Consider the following 23,916-nt stretch of genomic DNA (forward strand, 5'->3'; position numbering starts at 1 on the left):
TGTGAGTTCAGGGTCAGCCTGGTCTACATATAGACCAACCAGGACTGAGTGAGACCCTGTCTTTACAAACACAGGGGGCGGTGGCATAGCGATGGCTAAGCAGTGAGGAGCACTTGCCCTTTCACAGAAGACCCGAGTCGTCCACAGCTATGAGAACTTCACTCCCGGGGAATCCGGGGCACCAAGCATGCATGTGCTGCACATACACAAATGCAGGCAAAACGCACAAAATAAAATGCATAAATACAGCAAAAACTTGAAAGCAAAAGAAGAAAGGACGGGGTGCTAGAGATGTCACTCTGAGATACGCTTGGCGCACTGCGGAAGGGAAAGCCCAAGGAAGGCGCGACCGCGTAATGAACACTGAGGGATGCTGCCTCGGCCAAGGACTAGCTTCACGGTTCCGGATATTAACACCAGTTGTGCACCTCCCAACACTGCTCCCCTCATATCACCTCAGCACTCAGTTCCTCTCTGTTTTCTAAATCCTTTTAATCTCCAAGTCTAGCTCTCCATGTCTCCCAGGAATGGACCTCCTTCCTAAGCGGCCTTTCCTCTCACTGAAGACTATATTATACTTAGGATTCCTTTAAGCCCATGTCTCAATTCAGCTCTCTTCCTTGTAGAGGTGGCTGTGGGGTGGGGCTGCCTCCCTCTCTCTTCCTAGGGACATTTCAGAGGGTGGCTAACTCCCCTAGGGAGAAGAAAAAACGGGACCCTGTCCTAGAGCTGGAGGCCCTACCAAAGGTAGGAAAGCCTGAACGAACACCTTTACTTTCTGATTTTCATTCCCCAGGAAGCCAGGCACTCGGCAGCTTCTCCAGTCTCCCCACTCCCACATCTGCTCCTTAAATAACTAGGTGGTAGTCGGGGGACCATCCTGGGGACCAGCAGACAGGCCTCTTGCAGCCACTGGCTGAGGGAAAAGAGCCCTGTTGTCTTCCTAGTTCACTCCCCTTCTTCTCTGAGAATGGAACCCGCCCAGTAGTTTCATTTCAGTCAAAGCTCAGAATCTCCCCTCCCATGCTTTCTGTCTAGGGGATGCTTTTGAGCTCATAGCATCAGTATCCTGCATTTAGTCCTTCACAAAGATGTCTCAGGAATGGCTAAGCTGGCCACAGGCATCCAGTGCTGCTCCTGACACCGCTTTCAGGAAGAAGTTGTTGGGAATTTTCCAATACTGTTAAGAAACCAACCCCATCCTAATGGACCTGAAACACCACAGATAGCTGCTTGAGCATATTCAGGCAGAAACTTGAGTCTGGCGACACACAGGCCCCGAGGGCAGGCACTGACAGGCCATTCCATACGTTCATTTCATCACCGAATGAGGTGAGGATATGTCTCATAAAGGACACTCTTGAGTTCCAAAGGCAACTCCATCCAAAAGTAAACTGGATGGGTCGCTGAGGTGGCTCGGTGGGTAAGGACGCCTATGGTCCTGAGTCCGACCGCCAGGAACTAGAGCGGAGAGAGATCTGACCCGCTATGTCATGCATGATGCATGGTGCATGCTAGTGCCCACTCAGCAGGACATGCATTCTCTTGAAGGGCAGGCGACTGCTAGCTTCTAAACAACAGATGGGAATGGAAGCTTAGCTCAATTATGAAGGAGACCGTGGTTATGTAGGGCTCGGGAACTGGGAGAGGAGTCCAGACTTGTCTGTCTGGGCCCAGAGCTCGTGTTCCTTTCCCCCAGGCATTTACCTGGGATATTCTCTCCCTTCCTCGCTTTAGAAAGAAAGTCAGCTTCTCCAGTGGGTCTGGAAAATGCATTTCCCCTCTCAGAGCCACCCCAGGTTCCTGTGTCCAGTCTGATGTCGAGAGCTTCTCCTTGTCTTAGCTCCCTTAGGAGTACTATCCTCAACCCACTCTTCAGCTCAGCACATGTTTCTGGTACCAGCCACTGCCGGGCAGGATCTGGGGAGTCCCAGGGATTTTCCAGGGCCTCAGACAATTCCATCAGCTCTGGAAGAAGGTCTCGTGAGGCGCTCAGCCTGGCTACAGGAGAAACAAGCATGACTAGGGTTTCTGGGGGTACTTTTAAGGGATTATGCTTTTTTTCTGGAGGTAGCCCAGTGGTAATAACAGGAAATAAAAAGCATTTATAGTCTTTAATCTGGTAATCTGACAATGTTATCTTGAAAAGAGACCTCAAAGAAATATCCCCAAAGGATTGGGGGGAGGAGGTTGAGGGGTGTTCAAAGACCATCTCATAGTTTTGTTTGCAGTAATAATAATAACAAAAAAAGAGACACAAACAAGACAATTGAAAATGACAAGTGGGAGGGCTATCTCAAGCTGAGAAAATGTGTAGCTAACTAAAACACAAATCTATAAAAAATGGAGTGCATCACCAACACTGAGTAAACACTGATTATGACTTAATAATTAGGATAAAGATAAGAAGGGCGAAGGAAGGATGCAGGGTGGATTATGTATCGGGCTACGGTTTTGCTAAAGTCAGAATGTAGAAAAGGATAAAAATAGTCAGATTCAGCCCAAGCACGGTAACACCCTCAACAGAGAGGGCAAAGGGGAGAAAACAGATGCAGATCTGAAGGAAGGAAGGCAAGAGAAATGCGGGAAGTCTAACTTCATCCACTCACTCACTCTTCCTTGAAAGCATCCTTTGCTACCTCCCCTGTGGCCACAGGATGTGAGCACTGTACCACGGTGAAACCAAAGACACTGCCATTTGCTGAGTCTTGGTAACTTGAAAGTTTCTGAAAAGTGGGAGAGAGAACTTTCCAGACCCCAGGCTGGCCATCATATTTCTTCTCTGGGTAGCCAGAGAACAGGCCTGCCTTTCTGAAGGCAGCTGCCTTTCCTGTCTGTTGACCTCCACCTGCAGCCAGACACTATCTTCGTGAAAGTGCTGCGACCTTGTCAGGTGTAGTGGCACACGCCTGTGATTCCAGCACTTGGGAGACTGAGACAGAAGGATCGAGAGTTGGGGACCAGAGTAGGTTACCCAGTCTCAAAGCAACAATATTCAAATCAACAAAAGGACATTGGGCTTTCCACTGTCTTAGCATTCCTGTGTCTTAGCCAGGATAGCAGCAAGTTGACAAGGAGTCCTCTTGTTCTCTGTTAGCCGCCTTCATAGGCATCTCCTTTCTCCACAATTACTGGATACACACTGAGAGCTAGAGAGGAGTAACCATAGCTCTGGCAGCTTCCTGCTTTTAGATAAACCACTGGGCTTACCTTAAATGGACTGTGTTGACCTCATCCTCAACCATGGCACGCTGAAGAGACACGGACAGCCAGATGCTTACAAATGGGAGACACACGCCTGGGTATGGTTAGAGGTTCTAACTGGCTGGCATTCCTAATATTGCCAACACCCAAACATCAAAGTTTGGTGTCTCTGTCTGGAAGTGCCAACAACAGCCTAAACCAAACATCAAAGTTTGGTGTCTCTAACTGTCTGGAGCTGCCACCAGCAGCCTAAACCCAAGATCTGGGGCTATGCACACCAGAAGATGGATCCCAGAGGCAGTGGGCAGAGATGAGCCCAGGCCTTTGTACAGAGGTATGGCAGAAGTTTCTTTGATTTTGTGACAGCAAGGCTAGGGCCTCCAAATTGCACTTTTAAAAAACATTCTGAGGTGATGTTCATGCCCCACCAGCTTTGGGAGTTAACAGGAATATGGACCAAACATGATGGTCTCTGGAATCAGAAAGATCTGGGCTCAAATCCCAGCTCTGTCACTCATTAGCCCTGTGACTTGGGTTAATAATTTAACCCTGGAACCCCAGTTTCCCTTACATATAAGGGAGATATCACCAACATCAGAGATCACGACTCGACAGGAAGTCTCTGGCACACTGAGCCTCTCCCCCAGTATACAATCACATGTTGTAACTACTGGCTTCACTGTCTTAAACATGGGCACACCTTGAGGGCAGGAGTCTTGTTTATCTGCGGCATTTAACACAGGTCTTGTCCCCTCCCCCCCCTCCCCGTGAGTCCTCTCTACAGTCACTGCTAAAGAACACTGGGAGGGTCAAGAGCAGGTAAAGACCCCCACAATGCCAACTCACAGTAGACAAATTAATATCAGCTTTCCGACACACGAAAAGGTAGATTTACAAAAATCACAGGTAGCAGCTTGTCCAAGTAGATGGATCTCTTCTCCCTACCCTGGAGTTTAAATTTTTCCATTCACATGAGTCCTGGGAACACACTGTTTGAGGACACAGGTTGAGAACCAGAAAAACCTCTGCTGCATTTCTATGTCAACCTCCAACTTGGACAGCACAGGGCCCTGGTCTCCTCCAAGAGAAGGTACAAAGTTTCTAATCAGTGCTGAGCTCCCAGAACCACTCAGAACCACTCACCCAACAGGTTGTCATGGTCCCCCAGCAGCCGCTAACGGAACCACGTCTGCTCTCCTTAGAGTGGCAGTTGGCAGTGGCAAACAGGAAGTTGTCTTGAAGCAGGGTGTGGTTATCCTGTCAACACACTCATACAGAGACGCACGTTTTCCTCCCCCTACTCCCTCCTCTCTCTCCTTTCTTCTGGGGAGAAAAACCTGGGGGTTTTGTTCTTGTTGTTTTTTTTTCTGAAAAGTCCATTTTTATTACTTTATTTAGGATCAGTCATCAATACAAAAACAAACCTGGGCTAGAGAGGAGCCTGCAGTACAGCAGAGGCCTGTCTTTCATTCTATCCCTCACGCACTCTGTGGCGTTTTTGTGAGAAAGCAGGTGCCTGTGAGCAAATGAACTGCCATTTTCCTGCTCCGTGGGCATGCAGGAAACACAATTCTAGCATGAAAGCAATTCATACACACTACCAATCATTTTAATGAACTTGGAGACAGTGGACTGGCCATATGATATGTCTGGGGCCCACAGGGTGTACGTACTAGGCCGAGGACCATATACATATAGGAACAAGGGACAACACAGCCAGGAATTTCAAGCCATGTGCACCATTTGGGAAGAAGCACTTCTTAACAGAGAAGGCACAGGAAAGCAACAGAGGGAAGCAGCCCCCAGTAATGGAGGCGCCAGGCGCTGCATGAACAGCATGTGGACAGCGAAAGGTAGGAGGGGGCATGATGGCTGGCTGCCCGTGCTCTCAAAGGTGTGTCATAAAACTTTCCATTCCTCTCCTCCCCAGACCAGAGGCCTGAGCCTCCAGAATGGCTGTTCCAAATACACCAGTCCAGCCTCCTACGTCTGCCCTCTTTCTGAGGCAGCTGCTGTCCCCACCGCCTGTTCCCGCTCCTGCCCACAGGTCTACACAGACACTCATCTCTCAGAGTACACAATAGGCTGCCAGCACGCTTCCCCTGCCAGGCTTTCCTCTGTGACCTGTGTCCAGTCCCACACCTTCCTGGAGGGCAGGCCACCATACCCCGTGTTCACACTCACACTTCCCGGAGAGGCAGCCTGGCAGCTTGGATGAGGACGTTGAGCCAAAGACATGCTGGGCAATGGCCCTCTTCTAGTAGACATTTCCTGGCTGTGGGTCCCGGCCAGTCATAACGCTTCACTTCCCCTTTAAGAGATCACGCCCAGATGAGATTGAGGAAAGAGAGCAAGAAAAGGCCAAGCAGTCAGGGTGCACCCTGGCTTCAGCAGATGAATGGGGGTCTCCCTGAGTCTCACACATGAGGTGTGGTCAGAAGCAGCTGGCTTCTCAGAGCTCTCTCTAGGTGGAGACAGCAGGGGCTCACCTGCAGTAGCCACATTTGCAGCTGCTGCCGACCTGCAGGGGTCCTGGGTGGCCTGCAGATACCTCCAGCCTCTCTGCTCTCCTTCCCCATAGAGAAGGCCCATCCTGAGGGACAGAGCCTATTGGGCTCTATGCCTTGATGAGAAGACCATTATTATAACTGTAAAATCCCAAGGGATAATTTCACTATTGATTTCAGCAGCATTTTCATTCATTCTGGACTTTGGGGGTTTGTTTTGTTTTTGTGGTGATGTTTTCTTTTTCTCCTGAGCTAATTTTTCATGTAACCTAGGCTAGCCTGATCTTCCCACCTCCAATCCCAGATTGTCAGATACAGGTGAGGGCCAGCATTCATGGCTCTCATTCTGGGTACTTAGAAAATGTATTCTCTGTGGCAAAGGACAGCCAGCTTGTGGGAAAGGGGCCAGCCCTTTACAGAGAAAATGCTTCACAAAGGGTTACATGACTTAATAGCTATGAAATATGAGAACACACAAAGATTTGTACAGATTAGTGACAGAAGGCAGAGGCAGTTGGCTCTTTATGAGTTGTTGAGCTAGCCTTATCTACATAGCAAGTTCCAGAGCAGCCAAGACTACATAATGAGACTGTCTTTAAAAAAATATAATAAACCAGTGCATTTGATGAATGAATGAATGAAAAGTGGGAACATGACTACTCCTGGGTATGGCTGAAGAGAAGATTTTATTGTAGATATGAGGATGGAGAACACTGAGAAGGGTCTGGAGGAGTCCAGACTGAATCGGGCCATGGGGAGAGGGGAAGAGAGGAAGAAAAGAGTGAGAGGAGAGAGGGAAATGGATCACGAGAGGAAACTCGGACCAAGAGGCCAAGAGCGCAGCCAAGAGTAAACAAGTCCCTGGCCAAGACGACTGGGTGTATAGGAAAGGAGAAGCCTGGGCAAGGCCTTGGAAGTGAAGGCCATCTGGGCAGGAATAGTTTAGGGAGCAGGTTGAGACATGCTGGGAGGAGCCACAGGTGTGAGTGAGTCTTGTCCAGGGTTTCTCAGAGACCTGGCATTTGAGACCTCCTTTTCTGCTATCAGGACTTCCTTTGGGTCTCATCCAATATAACTTTTTAAAATCTGGTTAATATCGGAGTCACTTCCAGGTGAGCAGTGTTCACCTTTTAGTACGGGATGTTGAAAGCAAGTCTCTGAGGAACAAAAGCTTCCTAGAAGAGCCCAGGCTATGGGAAAGTGGGATAATTTCCCACATGGCCCTGCAATCCAGACAAGCCTTGCAGAGATCATCTCATGACAACTAGGTCGGTCGGCCTGACAATGTAATACGAGCCAGAGCTGGGAGTCTCTGTGGGAGAATTCTTCACAGACAACTTCTGCCCCAAATGAGGGGGAATTAATATTTCGGACTGTAGAGCTGAGCTAGTCTGTACCTGCTGCTTTTCTTGGAATGGGTCGGTGTGGATGACTGTTTGTGAGCAGGCCAGCTACTGGCTAGGTTGCCTTTTGAATCATTTGCAACTCTGGCTGGAGACAGTTCACTCCCGTGTGCTATGTCGTCCTCTGGACTCCAGGCCAGCACAATGTCCCCACCCAGGGGACTACCAAGAAGAGGTCTGCCTGATGTTGTGATGCTTAGCTGTTCAGTGCATATGAAAAGTGGCCCCATGGCCTGGAGCCTGCCTCTGGCCTGTCAGACAGGAACAGCTCTCCTTGTATCTCTGCTGAGAGCTCCAGGAGGCCCTGGATGTCAGTGGGTGACACTTCCCATGGCCAGCTTTCCTGGTGCACCCTGGCTCTTCTGGAACTCTGGCTATGTCTTTTGGCCTGGCTGGCCCATTCTTTCTCCTCAGCTCAGGTGCCCATAGAGCAAGTAGGTGGTTTAAGTTCTCAGCAAGCAAGTGGCTTACGATGACACAATGCACTTTACATTGCTGCAGCTTCTGAGAAGCAGCAGGTTTGGGAGTGTAACTCTAAACACAAAAACAGGAAGGGACAACCCAAGTCAAACCTGTGCCAAGGACTGTTCTGCAGAGCAGATAAACAAGTGGCTAAGGAGACCATACGCAGAGATGCTCCACCTCATTAGCCATTAGAGGAATGCAAATCACATCCTAAAAGGAGCTAGCTCTCCAGCACACGAGAATGTCTATTTAAACAGACACACAGAGCAGAAGCTGCTGAGGACCAGGAGAAAATGGAGCCCCTGCGTACTGCTGTTAGGAATGTAAAGTGTTATAGCTGCAATGGAAAACATCAGAGTAGTTCCTCAAAACCTTAAAATAGAATTACACTATGATTCAGTAGTTTCATTTATGGGTATATACCTGTATGTGTATCATGTCCAAAACAGCATCACTCTGAAGAGCTGATAGATGGAAGCAACGCGAGTATTCAGAGCTGAATATAAAACATGGCACATTCGTACATCATACACAGTGTATGTGCATGTGTGTGCATATGCACAAGAATGAGATGGTTTTCTGTTGCTCTGATAAAGTATCCAGACAAGAGCAGGTGAGGGGATGATGGGTTTGTTGGGCCTACCACAAACTACGTAAGTCATAGCAGTAGGAGCTTGAAGGAGCTGGTCATATCACACCCGTAGCAGGAACAAAGAGCAATGAATATATGCATGCTTTCTGATCAGTGTGGCTTCCTCTGCTTTATGGCTCAGGACCCCTTGCAGAGGGAATGCTTCCACCCACAGTGGGCTATGCTCCCACTTCAACTAACATAATCAGACTCACTCATGGAACAATCTCATCAGAAACTCTTCCCAGGTGATTCTACATTGTGTCAAGCTGACAACACTAACCATCAGCATTGCGGAGAGGTCTCATCTGGTGATGGCACTTGCTGCTATGCCAGGTGTTCTGAGTTCCATCCCCAGGACCCACATGGTGAAATAAGCAAAACAATCTCTACAGATACCCAGATGATAGACAGACAGACAGACGGAGAGACAGACAAAGGCTCTATTAAACAAGCCCCCAAAACCTCTAACCATCACAGTGTGGTATTCAGCCTTCACAAGGAAGGAATTTTGACACATTATTCTATGGATGAGCCTTGAAGACACCACACTAGTGAAACTGGCCATCCACATAAAGGCTATACTCTAGCATTCCATTGATTCCATTGATATCAAGTAGTTGAGCAGTCAAATTCAGGCAGACAAGGGAATGATAGTGGCCAGGAGCTTGGAGAGGGGAGGAGGGGGCCTATTGTTATGAATAGCTACAGTGTTTCTATTTTGCAAATCTAGTTCCGGAGATGGTGATAGCAACGATTGTAAACAATATTGAATGCCTTAGAGTTTCACATTAAAACTAATTAAGATGGGCTATGTGCCTTTAATACCGGAACTTGGGAGGCAGAAGCAGGCAGATGGCATTGAATGCCTTTGAGCTTCATATTAAAACTAATTAAGATGGGCCATGTGCCTTTAATACCAGAACTTGGGAGGCAGAAGCAGGCAGATATCTATGAGTTCAAATTCAAGGCCAACATGGTCTACATTATGAGTTCCAGGTTAGCTAGGGCTACATAGTAAGACACTATCTCAAAAACCAAACATAAAACAAAACAAAAACAAAAGCAAACAAGCAAACAAACAAAACCTCTCCAAAAAGCAAATCCTTTGGAGAGGAGGCTCAGTAGTTAAGAGCGCTTGTTATTACAAAGGATCTGGGTTCAGTTCCTAGCACCCACATGTGGCTCACAGGGAACCAATGCCCTCTTCTCATCTCTGATGACAGCAGGCGGACACACAGACAAAATAAAGACCCAAACACGCAAGACGAAGAAAAGTGACCTAAAGTTAAAGAAAAGTAGTCAAAGGAGGAATCACCCACCGAAGGATGTATGGACAAACAAAACCTGTAGAACAGCGTATGATGATACACTACTTCCCTGCAGAAAAGAAGGAAGCATGGTGTGTGCATGCCATCATACAGATGAACCTCAAGGCCATTGTGGGAAATAAGAGAAGTCAGGCACAGTAAAACACTGTATGCTTTCCTCTACGTGCAACATCCAGAGGAGGCAGGCCCCGGGGCAGACTGCCTGGCAGCTGTAGGAGCAGTCGGTGGCAGGCAGTAGAATGGATGCAGAGTGGTATCAAGTCTTATTGCCGAGTACAGAAACACGTTGAGACTAGATAGAACTGGCTGTGCAACACGACTGTACTAAATGCACTGGGTTATTCACCTTAGAATAGTTAGCTTTATGTTGTGTGGGTTTCACCTAGGCGACAAGAATGGTAAAATCCCAGCAGAAGATGAAGTCCAGGACAAGCTGGGAACAACAGTCTGTTTTAAGGTAACTAGGAGTTACCTTCAAAACCCTGCTTGGAGCCACTTAAAGGAGGTACTTTTGAAGTTAAGGTAATTAAGGCAGCCAGCAGGAGACAGCAAACAGACATCCTAAGACAGCAGCTCCCCAACGCTGCCAGTTTGAGTCCATGAGTAAGTGTCACTTTATCTCAAGCAAGGTGCCTCCTCTCTGCTTCTACAAGGGTCCTCTTTATTAATACTGATGACAGCTTGTTACTGTACTTTATTACTGCTAGGGGAATGCTCTGATTTTAACGCTTTTGCTTCATAAAATAAATTTGGATCCAAACAACAGCAGCGACGCTACAGCACACACTGCAGGTCTGCTCTACTGGCTACTGACAAATGGACGGACTCTGAGGTGAAAGTACCTTTGGCAGTGGCTTGTGCAAATGACACAACTGTCATTCCCATTCAAGTGCTCACTACTAGCCCGGGACACAGGTACAGCTTGAAATTAGGACTATCAGACTTTAACACATACAAAGAGACATTGCCGTCTCCCTACAGCAGGGCAGCAGGCTGGGCTTCCCTCGGGGCAATCTCTAAGGCGGTGGCTATTAAATGGTGGGAGCAGACAGCAATTGCCCTCTTCCAGAGTTCCTGAGATACCTGCACATTCGCCATTTCATCCTCCAGGCCATCACGAGCCTTTGGTCTACTCCAGCTCCTTCTCTAGGGTGAACACTCCCAGCTACAGTTTAAAGTTGTTCCTCACAAAACTTCGTTTCCACTCCTGCCTGGCCCTCAGTTCTCTCTGGCTCCCAGTATTCCTCACAAACTGAAATTTGGAAGGCAACACAATCCCTAGGCATCTATCTTACAGATGGGTTTCTAAGGACAGCAGCTCTGGGCTGGCTCAGACACTGCCAGGAGTCCACTGTCTGTTCTACTGTGGCGTCTCCATGAGGAAAAGACCTTGGCCACACTTTGCAAAGGGCTGTCAGAAGCCACCTTCTGGCTCCTCATGGCATGTCACCAGCAGTGGGAGGCTGTAGATGGATAAGGTTTCCCAAAGGTCAAGGACAGATTAAAAAAATAAAAATGAAAGAGATTGAGAGGATTATACCAATGAATTATACCAATGAATCTGTGACCATTTTAGGAAGTTTGACCAGAGCAGGTGTGATGAGGATGGACAGAGAGCAGGTGTGATGATGGACAGAGAGCAGGCGTGATGAGGATGGACAGAGAGCAGGTGACTTCAAGCGCAGCCTGCAAGTAGCTAACTCTTTGAAATTAATTTCCTTTCCTGGTTTATATCTTACTCTGAAATAAGGTTCTGACTAACACTCTTATCATTAATGTTTTTCCAGCACTCTCCCTCATTTGATGAACAAGTTTTAACCATCAGGTCAAATGCCACCACCAGCTGCGAATTGACAGTCTCCAGGATCCATCTGCGGTCAGGTCCTGTAGAACTCCTCGACCCTGCCAGTCCCCAAGTTTCAACCTGAGTATGCGGTAGGCAGAACCAATCCTGGGTCAAGAAAGGCAAACCTAGCAGCCTGTGACACCAGGCACAGTTGCAACAGATAGCAGATATGTCACCGAGCTATGTTTAGGATGCAGACTCTAAGTAGTAAAGGAGAACACGAGCAGACTGATGTCTACAGGGCCTGGGAGGGTCAACTGTTCTAGGAGACCGAGTTGAGAGGCGTCTTCACATATCCAGATATGGCAGGTGCAAAGTTGTAGTTGAAGGAAACGCAAAAGTCTGAAACAGAAAAACTCGGGAAGCTTTCAGCACTGCTGTCATGTATCTCTTCATCCATGTTGGCCAGAGGACAGAGAGCCTGGAGCCTCCATTATTACAGGTGTCTAAAATGTGCAGAACCAACACACACTTCAAACCAGAAGCGCGCAAAGGATGGGCCTCACTCACTCACACCACCCTGAGACGGAAGGACGGGGTAATGATGAATCTAACTAGAACAAAGTCTCATTTTCCATTTTTGTTTGTTTGTTGAGACAAGGTCTTAATATGCAGTCCTAGCTTGCCTGGAACTTGCTGTACAGATCAGGCTGGCCTTGGACTCATGCAGAATCTGTCTGCTTCTACCCTTTCTCCATCCCCTACCCTCTACCCCAAATGCTGTCATTAGAAGCCTGCATCACTACACCTGGGAGCACAAAGTTTCTCAACACATTGCAGTCAGCCTGCCCAATATAGATGGGGCAACAAACAGGTGAAGGTTTGATGACCGTGCTGGCCTGACATCTTCTCAGCTCCTCTCGGAACGCATGGGACAGACAGTAAAGGACTTGAAGCAAGCCCGCTTTGTCATCACCCTCTGCAAGGTCAGAAGAGAAAACAACCACAGCAACAACAACAAACCACTTTTGTGTATGTGTGAGAACTGCGGAGGAGAAAGAGAAATTAGAGCCCCAAAGTAGCTATAATAATGTCCAGCTTGGGCTTGGTGGTCATGCTTACTCTGAAAGTTTCCATTTCAGCTGTGCTTTGTCATGGTGGAGCTGGGGTGATGGTGGTATTGGGAAGCACCCTGCCTGCTCTGAAGGCCTGCCCCTTGCAGGCCCAAAAGCTGTTTATCCCTTTCTCTCTCCTTTTCCATTTGTTTAGCTTAAACTCATTCACAGTGTTCCCTGGGCCATCAGGAGGGGACTCCATACTCATTATGCTGATGAACACACTAATCCATGAAAATTCCGGAGTAGCAGCCTGCCAGATGGGAAGTGGTCTAGGTACACCATCAAGAACTTTTAAAAAAAATTTTGCAGCCACTCACTGGGCAAGGAAGAACAATTTTTAGTCAAAGGTTCTAGTAAATACTATGGGAAATCCTTTTTATACAGTGCTAATTCTAGCAGAGCATTTTTTACATGCCCAGTTTTAGTTCTCATTCAGAACTGCCCGGGAGTCCCCAATGCCTCATAATCTACACACATCACTTGTGAGGGGCATGTTATTCAGCAGTGGCGGGCAGCCATTCTCTGCAGTGCTGTCAACATCTCAGTAGTCCGCGTAATGGGACAAACCTTACAACTGTGAAATTCCCTTCTGCCGACCCCTCCACCAACCCATCCCCCGGGACCCTGAAACTCCCCAAGTGGCTCCTGGACAGGCTTCAGGCCACCATATGACACTGCTTCTGTGAGTTTGATAAAACAAGCCCAGCAAACTTTTTTTTGAGGTTTGAAACAATACCCAACCCTTTCAGAGAGTCCCAGAGGAAATGGCATCATCACTTTCATTTTGTGACAACCCAAAGAAAACAACTCAACTTACGACAATCACCAGGGATCTGCCAACAGTGCCTGGGGAGTGCTATCAGGTGACCTTTCAGTGAAATTAATTTTCAAGAGCGATAATGGCTTTGCTGCACATACATCCAGAGCCACTTCTGTCAGCGAAGAAAAAAATGTCACTTTCTACAGTTGGAACAGAAACTCTCATACATCCCCATTTAAAAAAAAGTCTATAAATAACCCAGGATCAGCAAAATTATGCAAAACACCCTGCTAGAAGAAGAAATGTAAACTAAAACCACTTACAGATCGACTCTGGCTGCCAACTTAATCTGATGCTACCGACGACTGTAAACATGTTGTACTTTTGGAACCTGAAGTGATCCACATTAGTACAGATGCCAGAGAAAGGGAGAGAGAGAGAGAGAGAGAGAGAGAGAGAGAGAGAGAGAGAGAGAGAGAGAGAGAGAGAGAAGGAAGGGAGGAGAGGAGGGAGGGAGGGAAGGAGAGAGAGAGAGAGAGAGAGAGAGAGAGAGAGAGAGAGAGAGAGAGATTCCGTAACAACAAAACAGCAACAAAAGCCTAGCCACAAAACAGCAACCTGATTCGGTATTCTGCACAGTGCACGACCGGACGGCTGACCAGCTGCAGTCAGTGCCTGCTCCCCTCACTTGCACACGTCAATTGTTTTGACTACAGGCACTTGTTAAACACAGAGTTTCAGGTCCTACCAGTTGGACACCAGAAGTTCATAAAACTGCCTGGGTGCCAAGAACAGCAAGCCCAGAAATCGGAAGGACCGCCTGCCTCATGGGAGTGTGTGATTAACTTTCTGTGAGCCTGATGCAACTGGGTAACAACTAACAATTTAAAAGATCTTAAATAACGAAAGCAAAAGATCAGCAGCTTGAAAATGTAGCTAGATGTTGGCAGATATTGTGAAGACATTAAGCTACTTTATTAGTGGGTGGGGGCAGGGCAGTTGATGTCACATGACACATTGTGGTTATCAACAGAAGGAACTGGGTGTTTCTTTAAGCATCTTCCATACGATTGGTTTAGAGAACTTGCAAATACTGAGGACTTCTAAGGATTCTGGAAGTTGGTAAAACCCCATAGGAGAAAAAAGGGACATGTTGGATAACACTGCTTTTTAAGTGCAATAAAAAGTTACCTACTGTGTGCATTGAGATGGACACATGGTCTTGGTTGGCCCAAGGGTGGGAGCCATGCCTCTCTCTGGAGACTGCTTCAGGGCTCCCTTTGGAATGAGGGATCCTGGGGACCAGCTTTCTGTATAATCAAGACTAGAGTCTACACTGTTGGACAAGGACAAGGAGAGGTCTGTTACCATGAAAATGAGAGTTAAAAAAATTCCATTGTTGAACAAGGCTTTCCATTTCTTCCCCAGGATGCACCAACCACTATCTACTTTTAGGATTAGCACAATTAGCCATTTAAAATTTGGAGTTATTTAAGGATTTAGCTAAACTACAATTCCATGAGAACTGGGGCATGGATGTAGATATTAACTTGGTAGTAGACTTAAACCCATCATCTCCATCCATCCATCCATCATCATCTCTCATCTTTATCATCTATCTATCGTCTATCTTCAATCATTGTCTATCTGATTTGATAGACTTCAAATATCCTTGCAAGTCATGCAAATCATCTTTAGAAACACCCCGTGAGGTGCATAGCAAGAGCTGCTATTTCCACCCCATTTTCTGAAGCAGGAAAACACTTTCCAGCATCATGCAAACAGGAGTGGATTCTACCACCCTAATCATGGTGCACAGTCTATGAGGATTTGCAGGTGTGAGCCTTTTGGTTCTCTATGTCCTTTCTTTTACCTCTCTCTTGATGCTTAGGGAATGAATCTAGAGTTTTTCTTTCTTTCTTTTTTTAAATATTTATTTATTATATATACAGTATTCTCCTTGCATATATGCATACAGGCCAGAGAGGGCACCAGATCTCATTGTAGATGGCTATGAGCCACCATGTGGTTGCTGGGAATTAAACTCAGGACCTCTGGAAGAGCAGTCTGTGCTCTTGACCTCTGAGCTGTCTCTCCAGCCCCGACTCTAGAGCTTTTCACATGTTAAACACATGTTCTGAATTGAGCCGTAACCCCCACAAAGTCCTTAAAAACAACATGCTTTGTTATTTCCATTCCCTCAGAGCCAAGAAGGCTACAAGATTTGGTTAGTACCAGGCCTGCCATCCCCAGCCTAGCCCAGCCCAGCCCAGCGCAGCCCAGCCCTCCTTATTTGCCTCTATCATGTTTCCAGAAAGCAGAATATGAGAACTAAGAGAACTGGTCATCAATGTGTCAGATCTCCCTTAATGTTTTGGTATTCTCTGTCACTGTGGCTTTCTGTGGCAGATTGCAGCCTGTCAGTACTACACAGAAGGCTTTCTTTCTGTGCTATGGCAAGAAGCTTCATACATCTGTGCTCCAGAGCTATTGTCTTTCCACCCAGTTTGCCCTGTCTTTCTCTGATCCCACCAGTTCATTCACCTGTTAGCCTTGGTTCCTCGCCCAAGCTTAGTCTAACAAGAACATGGAGGAGTGGCCTGCAGCCTGCCAAGCTGCACGTTGGGAAGGAAGCCAGTGTGCCCACTTTGCTCTGGGTTTAAAGATCTTTCTTTTAACACGGGGTTCGAAGATAGGCCTTGGTTGAGTTTGTTTGTTTGTTTCTTCAGTAGAAACCGCTGAAGACATTTAATCACACAGAGGTGCCCTTCATAGTGGCTCTCTCTCCATTCCATGCTAAGTGAACACACTCAATGTTGCAGCAGAGGGGACATGAGTGCCACAGGGTTTGGCTATCTCTCTGAGGGGACATAGAGGTGGAGCACTGTAGATGATTAGGAGGTTTGGTCTAGAAAGAAATGAAGCACACTGAAGTCTATAAAGCTGATTGGCTAATTTTATGACAGGAGGAACATGGGATGCTGCAAGCCCAGAGCCAACTTATCCTGGGACATCTTAGGCTCACAATACAGTCATTAATTGCCCTCCTCTGTGTGTGACCTGACATCCTTGTGACCAGCAGGTAACTCTCATGGAATGTATAAACATACCCCTAGTTTCCACAAACCAAAATGTCCTCAGATGGCATCCAAGGCCTTTGGCTGAGATGACCCGCTTTGCAGTGACTTGTCTACATCATGACCCCACCAGTGCACCAGCAGTGTCTGAACTTACAATTTCCCATGTCCTGTCACCACTTATCCTGAATCTGTGTTCCCATGTCATGGTCACTCATAGTTAACTCCCAGAATAAATGATCTCTTTTTCACTTTGAGGTGAGAACTGTTTTTGTGCTCAAATAGGTTAAAATGAAGATGTTTGGCAGGAACTGAATGAAAACTTTGGGCCAGTACTCAGGACAATAAATATAGAACTCAGGAGGCAGAGGCAGGAGACCTCTAGGTTTGAGGCTAGCCTGATCTAACGAATGAGTTCCTGAACAACCAGGACTATGCAGATAAATTTTATCTTGGAAAAAAAGGTGAAGATTAGAAAATTCTAAAATGTTTTGCCACCTCCTGATGAATCTTTATCTTGAAACACAACAAAAAAATCACGGAAGTAAAAGCTAGGAAAGTTGGTTGTCAATTTGAACACTCATTTTGAAGGGGATTATTTGAGGTTGTTTGGGGAATAGTATGACATTTGCATCCACTCTGCCTGAAAAAATATGAACACTGAGTAAATCAGAAACCCTGGCAGGGGAATGTGTTGGCTTACAAGACAGAGTGAGTATTTCCAGGTAAGGTGTGATTCCTGAGCAGAGTCCACTTTTATAAAACTCTCAAGTAGGACACATATTTGGACTAGCACTGTCAGATTTGGGAGAGACAAGGTAAAGTATTTAAAAGTCGAACTGGGCCAGAGAGATGCCAGCAAGACTGACATCTGAGGTCTATCCCCACAACCCACAGATATGAAGGAGGGATTGACTCCTGGAAGTTGTCCTCTGATCCACACATATATGTAAAGTGGCATGTATTCATCCTCACACACATGAAATAGACAGATAGATGGTGACAGATGATAGACAGATAGACAGATAGACAGATAGATAGATAGATAGATAGATAGATAGATAGATAGATAGTTAGACATGGTGGTGCAGGTCTTTAATCCCAGCACTTGGGAGGTACAGGAGGTATGAGTTCGAGGCCAGCCTTGCCTACATAGCAAAGCTCCAGGACAGGCAGGGCTACATAGAGAGGCCCTGTCTCAAAGAAAGGAAGGAAGGAAGGAAGGAAGGAAGGAAGGAAGGAAGGAAGGAAGGAAAAAAGAAATCAGTAAGCAGAAACAAGAGAGACCTGGAAATCTATGAGGTATGCTGGTAACAAGAAATTAGAAGTTGACTGACTGAGGGAATGTACTATAGACAGACAGTACTGCAGTTGATAATACTGTGCTTCACAAAGACATCTTTACCACAGAGCAAGAAATGCTGCTCACCACCACCACTAACACTGGCACATCAGCAAATGTCAGCCAGCCCAGCACAGCAGACCCTGGACAACAGTGGCATCGATGGAAATGACACAGGCTCCCATGCCCGCACTCTGACCTGACAGTGAGTGAAGAGAGACTGCGCAGAGGAGGCTGGCTAAGGACCCACCCAGTCCTTTAAACATTGTCTGCTATAAGGAAAGCAAGTCCTAGGCTGGAGGTCTTCATCATAAGGAAACAGAAAGTAAGATTGTTGTGTCCTGAATGGCTCCAGCAATTGACCTAATGAGGAAATAAGGGAACGGAGAAAGGACAGACAGACACAGAAAACCGGGATAGGGTAATTAGGCTTTCTGATGGAGAAGCTGCAGCACCCTTTAAGTTTGTTTTCTGTATTTGAACAGGGAGGTGGGGTTGTTGCATACAGATAAACCAGGAGGCAGGTTTATTGTACTCAGCTGAACAAGGAGGTGGGGTTAGCTAATGTCAGTAGATGTCTCAGTAGGGAGCAGTCTTTAGGCCATAAACATCTGGCAGAGAAAGGTACAGTGAAAATTTCTTTTCATGCACTGCCAACATTTTCACTCAAATCAGAGGAAGGCTTTTCATCCCTCTGAGGCCTGCTCAGGGGGGGCTTTGCCACATCTATGGGTTTGAGGCATTGGGTTTATTGACATGGCCACACCAGTTACACATTCACCCAGGACTCTATTGCCCCCTCCACGTGATGCTCATGTTTGTGGCTGTGGCCTCTACTGACTTCAAGTACAGCTTGGACCCTTGGGTTCTAGTCACTGTGGTAGCCCTGCAGACTTTCCCAGCTAGGGCCTGCCCTTGTCTCAATATTCTACACCCCATCTCCTAGGTTTGCAAGATCAAGTGTGCCAGACAACACCTGTGACCAGATTTTAGCTCATATCCCAGTGACTGTAACTAATATCATAGATAGTGTTTGACACATAAGGGGCCACTGCCCTTAGTATTTGAGGAGAATGGCAATTTTAGCCAGACTTAGCCAGGACTACACTAGGGTTTGAGAAATGACTTCATAGTGAAGGTCAATACGTATGGTGTGACTGCAATCTAGACCACTGGACTGAAGGTTCTTGCAGGCCAGTTCTGAGTCTCATCTACACTTGTAAGCCAATGCCTAGCCACAGCTCAGAAGCCAGTAGTTTTAAATACAATTTGAATGAATAAAATTTAAATGTGAATCACAACGCAAAACAGAAAGTGAATACATTACATGTGAATCAGATTTGTGAATCACAACGCAAAACAGAAAGTGAATACGTTACATGTGAATCAGATTTGGTTGGCTGTCTTCCTTCCTTCATTTCTTTTTCTTTTGTAGTGTGGAGGATCTAATTCACGACTTTCCATATGCTAGGCAAGAGCCAGCCTAAATTAGGGGTGTGTGTGTGTGTGTGTGTGTGTGAGTGTGTGTGAGTGTGAGTGAGCGTGTGTGAGTGTGAGTGAGTGTGTGTGAGTGTGAGAGAGAGTGTGTGTGTGTGTGTGAGTATGCTCACATAGGTCACTGGGAAAGCTAGAAGAGGCCATCAGATTGCTTGGAGCTGGAATCCCAGAAGGCTGTGAGCTGCCAGATATAGGGCAGGATCAGATACAGGAATAGAACTCTACCTCTGAAAGAATAGCAAGAGCTTTTATTCTCCAAGCCAATTTTCCAGCACCTCAAAACAATTTTTTTAAGTTGTGGTCCAAATTAGGAAGATAACAAGCACACAACGCCATGCCCTGCTTATTAGCACAACTGTTTCAGCACTGATGCTGTGTTTAATAACGCAGCAAATCTAGAGATGCTCTGGACCATGTGAGAGGATGCATGGAAACTATACACAAAAGCCCCACCATTTTCTCTTATTTTTCAGACGCTGGGGATCAAGTTCAGACCCTTAGACACACCAGTAAACACTCGACCTCTGAGTTATCCGGAGTCCTTACTGTTCCATGGTACTGGAGCAACTGAGGATTTTGGTTGCAGGGATGGCAGCTGAAACCAGTCCCCCCCAAAAAGTGAGGGGCACTGAATTTGGACATTTTTTCCAAGGTGGTGTTCAGGCATTTACCACTGTAAAACTGACTGCAAGGTCTCCAATTAGAGCTTTTAAAGCTTTGACACTTACCTACTTTAAGAGAGAAATTTTGACTTGCAACCTCCTGTGCACATTTGTATACAAAAGTGTAATACTGGTCTTCAGTGTCTGGAAAGGTCTTTAGTAACTTTTCTAATCTCCCTCTGTTTCTCTTCCCTTCCCATCTTATTTGTCTTAATTTATTTTTTCTTTTAGATTTATTTATTTATTTATTTAATGTGTTACTTCAAAAGCAATAAGTGCTTTTAACTCCCAAGGGATATATCCTGCCTCTCTTTCTTTCTTTTTAATTGTTTAAAACCTTGGTCAGGACTTGCAAAATGGGCAGTAAAGGTTGCAGGCATGAAGGAAGCATCCCAAGCTACTCGCCCTACACATAACTAGCCTCGGCTTCCCCGCCTCCTGCCCTCCTTTTCATTTTCCTGTATCTTGTCACTTCCTTTGCCTCTGTCCTTCTGTTTAGAACTCTCTTTTCCCCAGACAGGGAGTCAGACCCATCAGCCTGGTAGTGTACTGCATGCAAATGGCTCTCAAGTGCCTGAAGGTGTCTGATGACCATTAAGGGGTTGCTGCGATGCAAGAGAGTACAGCACCATGCAGCACTGACTGACTGGGCTGCACTGAGTTATCAGCGGCAGTGGTCGTGGTAACTGAAGTGCTACGGAATGTGCAACCAGAAAACAGCTCCAGTGCATGCGACTTTCCTTCCTGAATGCAGTAAACTGGCGGGTTGGGGCTCTGGCGGCCTGGGCTACAACATGAAGGAGGCTCTAGGCAGGGAGCGTTAGGAAGGACTGCTGCGTGTGAGCTGGCCCAATCCTCAGCAGCACTGCTGGATATTAGCTGTCCACCCTGGTTCTTTCCTCTGCTATTTTTAGCTCCTCCTAATCTACCCTTCAGCCATCATGGAGCCACCTAAACACAAAATACAAACTAATTAGGATGTGGAATTTTTGGTTACATTTTAAAAAATTCATCAAGTTTGTATGTGTGGTAGGTAAACTGATTTATTAATATGTTATTATTTTTAACTAGCAAAAAATGTAAATATAGTATCCCTAAAGAGCCTAAATAAAAAGCAGCCAGGCACTGGCTGCGTAAATTATTGGTATATGCATTCAATGGAATGCCAGGAAGTTAAGAACATGATGGTGTCCATCTCTATTTCTGAAATGTGTCCACAATATTTTATTTAACGCTGGGCTTTGCACATGCTAGGGAGATCTTTTACCACTGGGTTACATGCCAGTGCTTTGCAATAGTTCTACATGGGGGAAGCAAAAGCAGGCCTCAAAGCAATGTCTGTAAAAGGGTTGATTCAATTTACTTTTAAAAATATAAAATACACACACATTCAGGGATACATAGTGAGATCCTGTCCCCAAAATATATGTATATATAGGCATTTATGTACAACACAGACGCTTGCCCATAGGAAAAGCTGGAAAGCTGCACACAATTTTTTTTATATTTTTCTGAAACTGGCAGATTTGTAGTGAAATCTTTTTTTAAAAAATATTTTAATCTTTGGTAACTTCTAAATTTTAAAAAGTTTATTTATTTTGTGTTTGGTGTGTGTGTGTCCATGTGTGTGTAAATCTGAGAACAACTTGCTGGAGTTGGATCTCTTCTTCTACCATGTAGGCCCCTAGCAATTGAACTCAGGCCATCAGGCTCGGCCGCAAGCCTCTTTATCTGTTGAGTTATCTTACCAGGCCAATTCTGAACCCGAACCCAAGGGCAATCTGAAACTCACTCTGAAATCCATGGGTTTAACTGGCAAATAAAAATTGTATACATTCAAGATGCACACAATGCAGGTATTTTCTTTTATAATAAGGACAAAAGTAATTTTTACCTTAGAAAGAAAATTACGTGTTGTTACGCACTGTTCTCATTTGAATTCTATGCTACCCCAATTCTCTTAAGCTTTAAGAGTTCTACTTGTAAAGCAACCCAGACTCCCTGAATGTGGGTGTCAGCTAGGAGGACTGGGTAGTCTATGGGGCCTCTGGCAGTGGATCAGTATTTATCCCTAGTACACGAATGGACTTTGGGAGCCCATTCCACATAGAGGGACACTCTCTCAGCCTAGACACATGGGGGAGGGCCTAGGCCCTGCTCCAAATGGTGTGACAGACTTTGAAGATCCCCCATGGAAGGCTTCACCCTCCCTGGGGAGCAGAAAGGGTATGGGATAGGGGGTCAGTGGGGGAGCAGGGGAGGAGGGGAGGGAACTATGATTGACATGTAAAACAAGTTTTTTTTCTAATTTAAATTTAAAAAAGCAGGGTTGAAGCTTAAGCATAGTGGTATATATCTGTCATTCTAGCACTTTGGTGGCTGAATCAAGAGGATTGCAATTTAATGCCACTCTGTGTTACAATTATGAGATCCTGTCTCCAAAAACAAAACAAAACACAAAACAACAAAAATTACAACTTTCTTGAGGTGCTGGGAATTGAACACATGACCTCACGTGTGCTAGCCAAATGCTCTGTCACTGAGCTATATACATGCCAGCTCCAATTTACAGAGCTCAAATTTCTCAATGTATGGGAAAATGTTTAATGCATTTCAAAGCAAAAGACTTTTTTCCCTTCCTCCCTGGATATGCTTTTTCCTCTGGCAGATTTAAGGAGCTCTGTAAATCCCATGTGGGTGGCTTTGCTGGTCACTTCCATGCCATACACAGGCTACAGGCTAATGTCCTGCACTGGAAGAAAAGTCTAGGGATTCACATATCTTTATTCTGAAGCTAATTTACACAACAGAATGAATTCAAGTAAAACATGTTTTTATGTTGAGACTGGGTCTCACTATGTAGCTCTGGCTGGCCTGGAACTAACTAGAGACACCAGGTTGGTCTTGAATTCAAAGAGATCTGCCTGCCTGGGTCTCCTTAGCAGTGGGGTGAAAGGCATTCACTGACACACTGGGCTGCAACGTTGGATGGAGCTCTAGCATGCCCTGCTCTCCTCTCTACTTTCACGATCACCCTGGAGAGACGTGAACCAGCTAGAGGTGGGCCCACCAGCAGGTAAGGCTGCTCCATTCACAGAGAAGGAAGTCAAGATTTACCCTCAAGCTCACATTTGAGGACTACTGGATACAGGCCTCTTGATTATGTGGCACTAAAACCTTTCTTGTTAAAAAAGATTCATTATTTTTATGTGATATGTGTGCATCTACATGAGTGTATGTGTACCATGTGCCTACAGGATCTCAAAGAAGACAAGAGAGGGTGTTGGATTCCCGGTGTAGTTACAGATAGTTGTGAACCACCATGTAGATGCTGGGACTTGAACCCAGATACTCTGTAAGAACATCTTTTTTCTTGGTTTTTCGAGACAGGGTTTCTCTGTGGCTTTGGAGGCTGTGCTGGAACTAACTCTTGTAGACCAGGCTGGTCTTGAACTCACAGAGATCCACCTGCCTCTGCCTCCCAAGTGCTGGGATTAAAGGCAAACACTACCACTGCCCCAAAAGAACAGAATCTTAATCACTAAGCCACCTCTCTACCCTTCTAAAGTCTTTCTAGAAACAGGAAGCCATATAATTGTATTGTTCTTCCTGCATATTTTTGAAAGAAAAAGATGCGGAGTGGATAGGCCCCAGGGTAGCAGGTTGAAACAGTGGCTTTCCCAGAGGAACTTAGCATTATGGTCAAGTAAGATATAACCAGACACACAGACACACAGACACACACAGACACAGACACAGACATAGACACACACACACAAGCCCTATCTTATGAATATCAAAGAGAAATGCGACAGCAGTACAATATCTAATTTGTTTTTCAAAATGAGAGTATAAAAATAAGCATAGACAAAAGCAAAGAGAAATGCTTACTATAGCTTGTTATTTATTGGGTTGACACAATTAAGTTAGGCCAGGCTTTTCATCTTTGGGTCATCAGTTCCCACTGCCTCAAGAATGACAAAGTCTTAACTGGGCACCTGGAAGTAATAAAAATGAGACATAGTTTCAAAGTGACTTCTTTAAGGTTTTCTTCATTTTTGTCAACACTATGGGTTGTAAGGTAGTAATGGTAGTAAGGTAGTCAGGGAGAAGCTAAAGCCCTCATCACGTCA

The 23,916-nt window shown here is 45.9% G+C and overlaps 1 protein-coding gene across 18 annotated transcripts in view; it reads right to left on the bottom strand.

Moving 5' to 3' along the window:
* Atxn7l1 (ataxin 7 like 1) overlaps nt 1-23,916 on the bottom strand; it is a 225,631-nt gene that overhangs the window by 54,409 nt on the left and 147,306 nt on the right. For 2 of the 18 annotated variants that reach the window (XM_013117843.3, XM_040743289.1), the window contains exon 1: nt 4,348-4,511. The exons of 11 other annotated variants lie outside the window; for them this stretch is intronic. The gene's annotated coding sequence lies outside the window, so the exon portion shown is untranslated. Of the gene's footprint in view, nt 1-4,050; nt 4,291-4,347; nt 4,512-5,388; nt 5,511-13,262; nt 13,378-13,528; nt 13,657-23,916 lie in introns of those variants that run through there. 5 more of the 18 variants (XM_040743285.1, XM_040743287.1, XM_040743284.1 and 2 more) reach the window with 5 other exon arrangements.

The sequence above is a fragment of the Mesocricetus auratus genome, unplaced genomic scaffold, assembly GCF_017639785.1.
Source record: "Mesocricetus auratus isolate SY011 unplaced genomic scaffold, BCM_Maur_2.0 Super-Scaffold_15014, whole genome shotgun sequence".
NCBI lineage: Eukaryota > Metazoa > Chordata > Mammalia > Rodentia > Cricetidae > Mesocricetus > Mesocricetus auratus.